Here is a 12,533-nt window from a genome sequence, read left to right on the forward strand (position 1 = left end):
TTGGCAGCACATGACAAGAGCCGCCTCAGGCAATCACTGACCTCATAAATAAGAGTGTTAATTGTTAAAACAACAATTTGTTTCACTATGCACTTACTCCCCACGTAGGACCTCTGTTCTTAAAGAGTTGTACCATGAGAATTAATTGCAAAAGTTGTTCTCAAACAGTACTTCATACTTTGTGTGTGTGAGAGAGTGAAGATTGTTAAAATCTTTACTTAGTATAGAGTTGTTCTTCTGTATATAAAGTTAATTACAAACAAATCTTAATGAAGAATGGAATGGGAGAGGAGTAGGAGGCGAGATGGGAGTTGGGGTGGATATGAGGGGAAGAACCACTTTATTCCTAAACCTGTACCTATGGAATTTGTATTCATTAAATAAAGGCCTTCTTTAAAAAAAGAGACAGACAAAATGGGATGTAGAGACTTGCTTCTGCCACTGTGGGCTGAGAAGCTCCTTGATGACATTTGTGGTGATGTTAAAGGATCACGATTGTACTTGCATACAAAACATGTCAAGATCAGAAGTTTCGTCTATCTCACTGAACCAATGTTTTCCAAAAGACTAAAGCAATATGTTATAAAAATGACAGATAAAAATATAAATTTAAAATAAAATGTAAAGAAATAGATTTTAATGCTCAAAGTTCCAGATTCTACCTTGTAACTCACTTTTATCAATTGTGAGGCTTTGCTGTCCATAAATCCAACAGACTATGTCTCCCTTTCCTAACCATGCATCTGGGAAAGACCAGACTTTCTTCAGATACTTGAATCAAAGCAATGTATTATCAAATAATTTAAACAGAAGCAGACATCCACTCTCTTGAATTAAGCCAGACATGAAAGATAATTGCAAAACTTATAAAGTAATACTACTTTTCTCACCAATCATGTGAAAATATTGTTGTTAAATTCTCTTTTGATTTTAATGTATATGCTTATTAATTTTAAGTTAATTACTTTTTAAAATTCTTAGTTTTATTTCTCAAGATATTAACTATTGATAGATATGATCCCCATAAGCAAAGTTTCTTTAGGGTTCTAAATAATTTTTTTTAAGTCAAAAGTAGGTTTGTTTATTCAGAAGGTGATTCAATTGTAGAATGAAGCCATTTTCGCACTATAAAATCCAATGTTTTGAAATCTTTCTCAGCAATTCTTTATTAGAACTTTCATAATCCAGAAGTGATTCCCTTATGTGAAGCTTTTCACGCATTCAGGTATTTGGTGTGATGTCTGATGTGATCAGCAATAAAGGTTGCAATGAAGTAGTAGCCATGATCATAACCCTCTTGTAATCTAAAAACAACAGGGATTTTCTTTTCTGTACAGGCAGCTATGAAGTTCTCAGGGAGTAACTGGTCATAAAACTCACCCGCTTTTCCTTGATCAATTAGTATGTCCAGCTGAGAACCTATATAGGATTTCACAAGATGGGTAGCATCATGAGCCTTCCATTTGTTTTGGTCTGGTCCCAAAAATTCACCAAAGGCTTTTTTGCTCCAAACACAAAGCATTGGGTTGCAAACTGGAGCAAATGCTGACACAGATTTGTAATTTCCAAGATTTTTCAAAATGCAGATCAGAGCTCCATGGCCTCCCATGGAATGGCCAAAAATAGATGTCCTTTGGGGGTCCACTGGGAAATTGGCATTTACGAGCTGGGGAAGCTCCTCTGTTACGTAAGAGTACATCCTATCGTCGGTTTTCCAAGGATCTTCAGTGGCATCCACATAAAATCCAGCACCAGTGCCGAAGTCTCAGCTGTCATCTCCTTTAATATTGCAGCCACGAGGGCTGGTATCTGGAGCGAAGACAATAAGGCCATGTTCTGAGGCAGCTTGTTGAAAGCCAGATTTGTTATAAAATTTTGTTCTGTGTAAGTCAAACCAGATAGAAAATACAATATAGGGCACTTTGCAGATTCTGCCTTTGGTGGCAGGTAGACAGCGAATTTCATCTTGCATTTCAATTCAGCACTGTCATGTTCAAAAACTTCCTGGAATCCTCCAAAGCTCTTGCTGCTGGAAATCTGTCTCAACGCCATTCTCCTGATTACTCTTTTTTTTGTCTGCACCATGGGCTGATGATCTTGTAAGCGGAAGCCCCGGTGCAGAAGCAATCTAGGGTTCTAAATAATTTTTAAGAAATAGAAAAATATCAAAGATGGTGGAATAGGGAGGGAGTTTATTAATCTAGTCTAGGGGAAGATAGTTTTTAAAAAGTAGAGGGTACAGTCTCAGGGAAGAGTTAAGGAGAAAATGGAAGTGGAAATGCCACACAAGTGAGAGACATTGTGGACCTATATGGAGACTGTGAATGTGCACAACCCAGGACCCCAGCAATTGAGAGCCTCAACACCCACCCTGGAGAGTGAGGTGAGACCAGACTGCCGCAGCTCAGGTCACTGACAATGAAGCTGTGAGAAGAACCTGGTTTGAGTCTGGCTTGGAGGAGAAAAAAAGGGGGCATGTTTCTCTCTCCCTGGCCACCCCATGCCAGAATCTTGTAACAAGCTGAGAGAGGGTAGACACCATTTGGGGTATAAGTAAAAGCTGTGAGAACTTGTGTCTGCACATCCAGCAAACAGTCGAGCAGAGATGCCTGAGTCTGGCTAGGAGAATTGACTAGGGGCAGGGTACTCAAGACTGTGGAAGGCTTGTGTGCCAGGACTGTGAAAACACTGTGGCTACAAGAAAAGTCCAGGGTTTGGCTGGGACTTTGGACAGTCACTGTGGGTGGCTCCACAAACTCAGGGCAGATTCCCTGGTGATGGTCATTGCTCAGGATTTGTGCTTATACCAAGGACTGTGCAGATCCTTTGTGTGGTTCTTGTGGCAGCATGGATGAATATTGTACCCACTGGGGCTAGCACCCAGGCACTGGTCTTCTTTAAGGAGAGGTGGTGAGCATGAGACTACACCAACAGAGCAGAACAAACCTTCCCTCTGACAAAGAAAAAAAAAAAGGGAGAGATTTACCACACCTAACCTGGTTGTCAGTTTGGACATTCCCTTTACCTCAGAACACTAAATAGAGCTCCCTGGCCACACCCACCACACACCTGGGTATTCACTGAAAAGGCAGATATTCCACTAAGCCACAGAGGTGTAGTACAAAGATAAAGCCATCACAAGGAAAAAACAAAACAATACAAAAGGATCCAATACATATCTCAAGAAATGCTGATTAATAAATGCAACAATTCAAAAAATAAGAATAAGGAAGACAATGTGATGCCCCCAAAAGAACACAACACTTGAATACTAGAATGTGAAGATGAAGAAATTGAAGAAATGCCAGAAATGGAATTCAAAAAATTGATTGTAGGATTAGTTAGAAGTAATCAGAAGTCAGTCCATGAACAAATGAAATCCATATGTGACATGAAAGAAAAAAATTTTTCCCATGAAATTGAGATCTTAAGGAGAAACTGAAATTAAATCTTCAAATGAAGAATTAAATAGAACAAAAAAAATGAGGTGTAAGCCTAACAAAAGACACAATGAAGCAGAAAAAAAAAGAGTTAGAATATGAATCATAGCAAATTGTATAGCCAGATCAAAAAAAGAAGAAATTAGAAAATAAAAATCAGTATTCGATACCTATGGGATACTATCAAATGGCCCCACATATGAGTTTTAGGAGTTCCTGAAGGCATGGAAAGAGAATGAATTAAAAGGAATGAATTAAAAGGTATTTAAGTAATATAATTACAGAAAACTTCCTCAATTTGAAGAAAGAAAGAAACATCCAAATACAAGAAGCACATGGAATTCCTAATAGATATGACCAGAAATGACCTGCACTATGCACATGAGAGAAATTTCAAATTATTTTCAGAGGATATCCAATTAGCTCATAGCTGACTTCTCATTAGAAACCACGTAGACTAGTAGAGAAGGGAGAAGTATATTCCAAGTCTTAAGAGAAAAAATATGTCAATTCAGAATACTGTACCTGTAAAGCTCTCATTTATGAATGAAGGTGAAATAAGGATCTTCTATAACAAAGAGAAATTGAAAGAATTTGTCACCACCCATCCAGCCTTACAAGAGATGCTTAACGATATGCTACACAAGGAAACACAGTCATCACTATGAAAGAAAATGAAGGCAGAAAATCTCTAAGTAAAAGTACAAAGAAAATCCAAACTAAATAACAGGAAAATATATGGAAAAAAATCATTATTTATCAATAGTCACCTTGAATGGAAATGGCCTCAACTCTCCTGTTAAAAGATAGATGGGATGATGGATTGAAAAACAAAATCCATCAATTTGCTGCCTACAAGAAACACAACTGACCGACAAAGATACACGCAGACTGAAAGTGAAAGGATGAATAAAGTTATTCCATGTTAACACAAACCAAAAATGAGCTGGAGTAGCCATCCTAATATCAGACAAAATAGACTTTAACAAGAAAGCTATTAAAAGAGACAAAGAGAGGTACTATGATTAGGGGAACAACAAGGAAGATGTGACTATTATAAATGTATTTGTACTTAATTACAGGGCACCTGGCTATTTAAAAGAAATGTTAATGTATCTAAAGGGATAAACTCAAATACAAAAGTAATAGTAATTACACCCCACTTCACCAATGGACAGATCAGCCAGACAGAAAATCAACAAGGAAACAATAAAGTTAATTGACACTATAGACCAAATGGACCTAACCATTATCTACAGAACTTTGCATCCTGTAGCTGCAGAATACACATTCTTCTCACCAGTGCAGGGAACTTTAAGATTGACCACATGCTAGGCCATAAAGCAAGTCTCAGCAAATTAAAAAAAAATCAAAATCATAGCATATGTCTTCTCTGATCATAATGGAATGAAGGTAGAAATCAACAATTCAGGAATCTATAGGACATATGCAAACGCATGGAAACTGAACAACATGCTCCTGAATGAACAGTGGGTCATTGAAGAAATCAAAAGAGAAATAGATTTCTGGAAAGAAATGAAAATGACAATAGAATATATAAAAGCTTATGTGATACAGCAAAAGCAGTGTAAAGAGGAAAGTTTATAGCAATTGGTTCCTACAACAAGAAATTGGAAAGGCACCAAATAAATGAGCTATCACTGCATCCCAAGGACCTAGAACAACAGCAGCAAACCAAATCCAAAACTAGGAGAAAGGAAATAAAATTAGGGAACAAATATACCAAGTTGAAACTAATTAAACAATAAAAAAAATCAGCAAAATGAAGAGCTGTTTTTTTAAAAAAATAAACAAAATTGACACATCATTGGCCCAACTAACCAAACCAAGGATGGAGAAGAAACAAAACAATAAAATTAGAGATGAAAAAGGAAATGTAAAAACAGACACCACAAAAAAAATGAATCATCAGAAATTACTACAAAGTTCTGTATGCCAACAAACTGGGAAACCTAGAAGAAATGGATAGAATCCTAGATACATACAACCTACCCAAATTGAGCCATGAAGACAAAAAACTTGGGATGAATAACCAAGATGGAAAAAGAATCAATAATAAAGATTCTCCCAACAAAGAAAAGCCCGGGACTAGATGGCTTCATTGATGACATTATATCAGACATTTAAAGACGAACTAACTCTAGGGCTGGGACTGTGGTATAGTGGGTAAAGCCCGCCACCTACAGTGCTGGCATCTCATGTGGGTGCCAGTTCAAGTCCTGGCTGCTCCACTTCTGATCCAGCTCTCTGCTATGGCCTGGGAAAGCAGTGGAGGATGGCCCAAGTCCTTGGGCCCCTACATCCATACGGGAGACCAAGAGGAGGCTCCTGGCTCCAGATTGGCACAGCTCTGGCCATTGCGGCCATATGGGGAGTGAACCAGCAGATGGAAGACCTCTCTCACTCTCTCTGCCTCTCCTTCTCCCTCTGTAACACTTTCAAGAAAATAAATAAATTTTAACTGAAAAGTGATCCCTGTTAAATATAAAAGTGGGAATAAGAGAGGGAGGAGATGTACAATTTGGGACATGCTCAATCAGACTTGCCCCAAATGGTGGAGTTAGAAACATGCCAGGGGATTCCAATACAAGCCCATCAAGGTGGCATGTACCAATGCCATCTCACTAGTTCAAGTGATCATCTTCAGTTCACAACTGATCACACTGATAGGTCTAAGAGTCAAAGGGATCACACAAACAAGACTAGTGTCTGCTAATACTAACTGATAGAATCAAAAAGGGAGAGAACGATCCATCATGGTAAGCGGGATACACAGCAGACTCATAGAATGGCAGATGTCCTAAATAGCACTCTGGCCTCAGAATCAGCCCTTAAGGCATTCAGATCTGGCTGAAGAGCCCATGAGAGTATTTTAGGCATGGAAAGCCAAGACACTCTGAAAAAAAAAAAAAAAAGACGACGACCTAAATGAAAGATCTCTGCGAGTGAGATCCCAGTGGAAAGAACAGGGCCATCAAAGGAGGAGGTACCTTTCTCTAAAGGGACGAGAGAACTTCCACTTTGACTATGATCTCATTTTAATAAGATCAGAGTCGATGAACTCAAAAGGCTTCCATAGCCTTGGCAACTCCTGCCAAGAGCCTAGGATGTTTACTGACACCATAAACAAGAGTGTCAAACTGTTAAGTTAACAACAGGAGTCACTGTGCACTTACTCCTCATGTAGGACCTCTGTCCTTAATGTGTTGTACAATGTGAATTAACACTATAACTAGTACTCAAACAGTATTTTACACTTTGTGTTTTGGTGTGGGTGCAAACTGTTGAAATCTGTACTTAATTTATACTAAATTGACCTTCTGTATATAAAGATAATTGAAAATGAATCTTGATGCAAGTGGAATGGGAGAGGGAGTAGGAGATGGAAGTGTTGCAGGTGGAGGGAAGTTATGGGGGGGGGAACCATTGTAATCCATAAACTGTACTTTGGAAATTTATATCTATTAAATAAAAGAAAAAAATTGTCAAAAAAAATCTAAAGAAAAAAAACGACCTAACTCCAATTCTTCTCAAGCTATCCAAAACAATTAAAAGGGAGGCAATCCTCCCAAATTCTTCCTATGACACCAGCTTCTCCTTAATTCCTGAACCTAAAAGCACACAATAGAGAAAGTGAAATACAGACCAATTTCCCTGATGAACATAGACGCAAAAACATTCAATAAAATACTAGCCAATTACATCCAACAACAGATAAGAGATATTATTCACCAGATCAAGAGGAATTTGTCCTAGTATGCTGAATGATTCAACAATGGCGATACAATGTGATACATCACATTAACAATTGAAGAAAAACCATGTGATTATCCCCATAGAAGCAGAGAAAGCATTTGACAAAATATGACACCCTTTCATGATGCAAATTCTAACCAAACTGGGTATAGAAGGAACATTAATCAACACAATGAAGGCAATTTATGACAAACCCATGACCAGCATCCTATTGAATGGAGAAAAGTTGGAAGCATCCCCACTGAGATCTGGAAACAAAGATGCCCACTTTCACCATTGCTATCCATCACTGCTACTCGATATAGTCTTGAAAATTTTAGCCAGAGCCATGAGGCAAAATATAAGATATCAGAGATACAAATTGAGGAGGAGGAAGTCAAGCTATACTTGTTTGCAGATTACATGATTTTATATATATGGGATCCAAAAGACTCCATTATCAGACTACTGGAACACAGAAGAGTTTGGTAAAGTGGCAGGATATAAAATCAAAACACAAAAATCAATAGCCTTTCTATACACAGACAATGCCATGGCTGAGAAAGAACTTTCAGATCGACCCCAATCACAATAGCTTTGGAAAAAAAATCAAGTATCTTTTTTTAAACTTTTATTTAGTAAATATAATTTTCTATAGTACAGTTTATGGATTACAATGGCTTCTTTCCCCCCATAACTTCCCTCCCACCCGCACCCCTCCCACCTCCTGCTCCCTCTCCCATTCCATTCACATCAAGATTCATTTTCAATATCTTGGAATAAATTTATCAAAAGATGTCAAAGATCTCTACAATGTGAATTATAAAACATTAAGTAAAGAAATAGAAGAAGATACAAAAAATGGAAAAACCTTCCATGTTCATGGATTGGAAGAATCAGTATCATCAAAGTGTCCATACTACTGAAAGCAAGTTATAGATTCCATGTGATACCAATGAAAATACCAAGGACATTTTTCTCAGATATAGAAAAATGATGCTAAAATTCATATGGAAATATGAAATTCTAATGGCCCAACCACAAGCATCAGCTCCACCCTTGCCCTAACAGGATTCACTGCTCCTACTTCCTTACTTCTGCAAAGCAATATAAGTCCTGTTCTAGAATTTCCATATGAATAGCTAAAACAACAAAAACAAATCCTGAGGCATCACAATACCAGGTTTCAAGGTATAATACAGGGCAGCTATAATCAAAATAGATGGATAGACCAATGGAAGAGAATAGAAATTCCAGAAAAATCAATCCATACATCTAAAACCACTTTATATTAGACTTGACAAAGGAGCTAAAATCAATACCTGGAGCAAAGATAGTCTCTATAACAAATGGTGCTGGGTCAACTGGATCCCTACCTTACAAGACCCCTACCTTACTTCTTGTACTCAAAATAGATTGAAGACCTAAATCTACAACCTGATACCATCAAATTATTAGAGAACATTTGGGAAACCCTATAAGACATTCGCATAGGCAAAGACCCCGTAGGAAAAGACCCCTGAGGCACAGGCAACCAAATCCAAAATTGGCAAATGAGATTATATCAAATTGAAAAGATTCTGTACATAAAAGAAACACTCAGCAAAGTGAAGAGGCAACTGACAGAATGGGGGAAACTATTTGCAAACTGTGCAACTAATAAAAGATTATTTACCAGAATATATAGAGATCAAGAAACTCAACAACAACAAAACAAACAATCCAGTTAAGAAATGTGAAAAGGATTTAAACAGGCAGTTTTCAAAAGAGGAAATCCAAATTGCCAACAGACACATTAAAAAATGCTCAGGATCACTAGCTGTCAGGTTAATGCAAATGGGGAAAAGATGTAATCTAATCTACTGTTGGTAAGAATGTCAACTTATAAAGCCACAATGGAAGAGAGTATGGAGATACCCCAGAAATCTGAATATAGACCTACCATATGATCCAGAAATCTCTGGAAATTTACCCAAGGGCAATGTAATCAGCATATGAAAGAGTTATCTCTACCCCCATGTTTGTTGCTGCTCAGTTCACAATAGCTAAGATGTGGAATCAACCCAAATGCCTTTCAACTGAAGACTGGAAAATGAAGCTATAGGATGTGCATACACCATGGAATACTAGACAGCAGAAAAAAATAAGAAATCTGCTCATTTATTAAAAAAATGGTTAAAACTGGAAAACATCATATTTAGTGAGATAAGCCAGTCACAAAAGGACAAATACCATATGTTCTCCCTGACCTGTGATAACCAACAGAGTATCTAAAAGGCAAATTACAGAAGTGAAATTGACACTTTGAGAAGCAATGAATTTGAACATCCCATGTCTCGATTGTGAGGAACATTTTTTTCCACAGTATTTGTTGAACATTTTACTTAACATTGAGGTAATCATATGTGTTTAAAGTTAATTGAAAATAGCTCTTAGTAAAAAAATATGAATGGGAATAGGAGGAGGAGGATAAAGATGCATCAGAGAGTGAGTGGGAGGGCTGTGTGGTGTGAAATATCAGCATGTTCCTAATGTTAGTGAAAACTGGTGCCATCTTATCTGAAGCACCAAGTTAAGCCCCGTGTGCCACCTTGGGCTCTGGCCCCATTGCCATTTTGTACAATAAGCTTCAATTCTATGCCCAGCCTGACTTACTAGAAGTCGGGTGACCAAATGGCCCAACCACAAGCATCAGCTCCACCCTCGCCCTAACGGGATTCACTGCTCCTACTTCCTTACTTCTGCAAAGCAATATAAGACCTGTTCTAGGATAGGCTGCTCTTTCTCATGTGATGAGAAGCAGCCCTTTCGTTCGACAATAAAACTTTCCCTCACTATGATGTTTGGTGTGTGTTGTGGTGGCATTTCTTTACATTGGTGCAGTGACTCGCATCCAGTTGTCCCCTTGACCTTGCTCTCCCCTTGGGGATCTGAGCAGCTTTGGGATTCTGGATTCCTGCCAACCACATAACCACCCTAGGACCTCCTCCTTCACCACTGAATGCTCTGTGACCTCCATCCACACACTGGCCCTCCACAATTCCTGAGGTAATACGGGGTGAGTGGAGGATCTTTTCATCATGACTTTCTACGGGTTGTGGTTCTACTTGACCTCACCCTTGAAGTCCTGGTACCAGGCACAAGAACTCCTACAGCTTCGTACCTCTATGGACTGTGTGTTACAGGCAATAGTAGGTGTGAGTGATGACTCAGTCCATTTCCTTCTAAGGTCTTCACGCCCTGGGCTCCAGTGGGTGGGGGTGATGACCTCTACACTATTCCCTTACTCCCATGTTGGTCTGCTGTGATACTGGGCACACCTGCTATTTACCAGTCTGATCCTATGGGTCACTATGGGCACTCCCTCGTCCCTTATTCTGTCTGGTTCTCCTCTCAGTTGTCTCCTAAATGTTCTTTTTCCTCTCAAACCGGCCCCAGACCTCATAAGCCACCATCTTATCTTCCTTTGTATTCAGGTGTGGCCTGTGTATGACCTTGACAACCAGTCCAAATGGCTACTTAACAGCACATTTGACCCTGACATTACTCAGGATCTCTACCACTCCTGTGGGCATTCAGGAAAAAGGAAGGAAATTCCATATGTTCAGGCTTTTTCCTATCTCTGATCTAAACCTTCTCTCAGTACTTCATACTCCCCGGCCCAGGTCCTCTTAACCTCCAAGGTCCCCACTAAAGATTCAGAACCAAAGCCCCTTTGTTCCATGTTCAATCCTGCAGATGAGCCTTCCCCTTAGCCCCTTTCACCATAGGCACCAGCTCAAACCCTCCCTGCTCAGACCTAGTCACAGCCACCTCTCACTCAACAATCTCAAGTCCCACCATCTGCTCCAGCTCTCACTATCTCACTACCTCCCCCTCCTGCCCAGGAATTCCAGGACATTTCTATTCCCCTCAATCCTCCTGCCTTATCTCAAACCCCATCCTCACTGCAACTTTCACTCTCCCCCATTATGTGGAGCCAACATTCAGTTCCTGCTTTGCCACAGCCGCCTCAAGCCCTTGACCCCCCTTCTCCAGTTCCCAGTCCCTGAATTACTCACTCTTGCACAACAGCTAGAGAGCTTGCTTCCATTACCCCCCCAAGAGGTGGTGGGAGCAGAGGGCATATCAGGGGCCATGGTCCTTTCTCACTTGTTTCTCTCTCACAAATTGAACAAAAACTGGGTTCCTTTACCACTAATCCAATGGTGTACATCAAAGAGTTTCAATATTTACCCCTGCCATATGACCTGACTTCTCATGTTTTTATGATACTCCCAAGTCCTCCTCCTGGAGGAGTGAAGGCAAACTTGGGAATTCAAATGAGAGCCATTGAACTGACCCTACCCATCCCAAAGGAGCAGATGTGGTCCATGAACAGGACTCCAACTGGAAGTACAACTCTCCCGATGCCATAACAACCAGAAAGCATTCCATTACCGGCTTATTATCTGGCCTCAAAAAATCTACCAGAAAAGCTGTAAATTATGATAAACTGGGATAAATTATTCAAGATCAAAAAGAAAATCCTTCCGCATTTTTACAGTGCTTCACACAGACTCTCGTCCAATATACCAACCTAGATCCAAAGCCTCCCAATGGTTGTAGCCTTTTCATGAACCATTTCTTTACCCAGCGTTTTCTAGACATCAAGGCAAAGTTAAAATGCTTGAGAAAGGCCCACTAATTCCACAGGCAGAAATCCTAGAGGTGGTCTTTAAAGTAAACAATGGGAGGGATGAGAGCACCCAAAAGAAAAAATTCCAAATGCTGATCAAGGCTTTCCAGCAACCTGCTGCCTCCATAACTCCACAGACCACAAGAGTCCTCCAGTTTTTTGCTTTAAGTACGACCAAATGGGCCACTGCACCAGCATGTGTCCCCACCCCAGAGACCCAACAGGTCCTTGCCCTAAATGTCACCAGAAGAGCCATTGGAAGGTGGACTGTCCTCTTGTCTATTGAGTCAGTAGGCCATCCACCCCACCTCTGCCCTGGGTTGACCTTCTAGGGCTGGCTACTAGAGGACTGAAGGAATCAGACTCCTACCACCCGACTACAGCCATCACTCTGCAGGAGCCCAGGGTAACTGTGATGGTAGCAGGTAGGTCAATTTCTTTTCTTATTGACACAGAGGCAACCTTCTCAGTCATTACTGGGTATTGAAGACCCATCTCTGCTGCCTCAACCTCCATAGTTAGGATGGAGGAAAAACCTTAGAAACTCTCACAGACTCCCAACCTACTCTGCATAGTTAATACAATGCCCTTCTCCCACTTCTTTCTGGTTTTACCTAGTGTCCCATCCCCTCCTAGGAAGAGATAGACCATCAGTTTGG

The 12,533-nt window shown here is 39.9% G+C and overlaps 1 pseudogene; it reads right to left on the reverse strand.

The window, feature by feature from the left end:
• Positions 1-1,148: 1,148 nt before the first annotated feature.
• On the reverse strand, positions 1,149-2,120 carry LOC133769340 (S-formylglutathione hydrolase-like; annotated as a pseudogene).
• Positions 2,121-12,533: the final 10,413 nt, after the last annotated feature.

Source organism: Lepus europaeus, chromosome 11, assembly GCF_033115175.1.
Source record: "Lepus europaeus isolate LE1 chromosome 11, mLepTim1.pri, whole genome shotgun sequence".
Lineage (NCBI taxonomy): Eukaryota > Metazoa > Chordata > Mammalia > Lagomorpha > Leporidae > Lepus > Lepus europaeus.